Here is a 294-nt window from a genome sequence, read left to right as displayed (position 1 = left end):
GCGAGGCCACCGGGCTCTTCGCTGTCACCGCCGAGAACGTCCCGTGCGGGGCCACCGGCGTTACCTGCACCAAGTCCGTGGTGGTGGCCATGGGGAACACCGTGGTGCACATGCTGCGGGGTGAGGGGGACATGGGGGACATGGGGGACATGGGAACACGGAGTACACAACGGTGCAGATGCTGCGGGCTGAGAGGGGACGAGGGGGACACGGAGAGGACACGGGGACATGTGGGCGTCACCCACGGTGACATCCTGGCTCGGTCGCGGGAGGGTGGGGGCTGCAGGGGGGGGG

Source organism: Corvus brachyrhynchos, unplaced genomic scaffold (genome assembly GCF_000691975.1).
Source record: "Corvus brachyrhynchos isolate BGI_N302 unplaced genomic scaffold, ASM69197v1 scaffold706, whole genome shotgun sequence".
Lineage (NCBI taxonomy): Eukaryota > Metazoa > Chordata > Aves > Passeriformes > Corvidae > Corvus > Corvus brachyrhynchos.
This window is presented reverse-complemented; position numbering follows the sequence as displayed.